We start from the raw sequence: 452 nt of genomic DNA, 5'->3' as shown, positions 1-452 counted from the left end.
TATAAAAGACACCTGTCCACACACTCAATCAAACAGACTTCAACCTCTCCACAATGGCCAAGACCAGAGAGCAAGGCCAAGGCTGGGATGGGCTACAGGACAATAGGAAAGCAGCTTGGTGAGAAGGCAACAATTGTTGGCGCATTTATTAGAAAATGGAAGAAGTTCAAGATGACCGTCAATGTCCCTCGGTCTGGGGCTCCATGCAAGATCTCACCTCGTAGGGCATCAATGATCATGAGGAAGGTGAGGGTTCAGCCCAGAACTACACAGCAGTATCTGGTCAATGACGTGAAGAGAGCTGGGGCCACAGTCTCAAAGAAAACCATATGAAACTATGCTGTCATGGATTAAAGTCCTGCAGTGCACGCAAGGTCCCCCTGCTCAAGCCAGCGGATGTCCAGTCCCGTCTGAAGTTTGCCAATGACCATCTGGATGATCCAGAGGAGGAA

At 49.6% G+C, this 452-nt stretch overlaps 1 protein-coding gene across 4 annotated transcripts in view; it reads right to left on the bottom strand.

Annotated features, from left to right (window-relative positions):
* Positions 1-452, bottom strand: part of cep104 (centrosomal protein 104) — a 39,594-nt gene that overhangs the window by 26,446 nt on the left and 12,696 nt on the right. The window lies entirely within an intron of this gene.

Source organism: Etheostoma spectabile, chromosome 7 (genome assembly GCF_008692095.1).
Source record: "Etheostoma spectabile isolate EspeVRDwgs_2016 chromosome 7, UIUC_Espe_1.0, whole genome shotgun sequence".
Lineage (NCBI taxonomy): Eukaryota > Metazoa > Chordata > Actinopteri > Perciformes > Percidae > Etheostoma > Etheostoma spectabile.
Note: the sequence above shows the minus strand (reverse complement) of the source record. Positions and strands in the feature narration are given on the sequence as shown.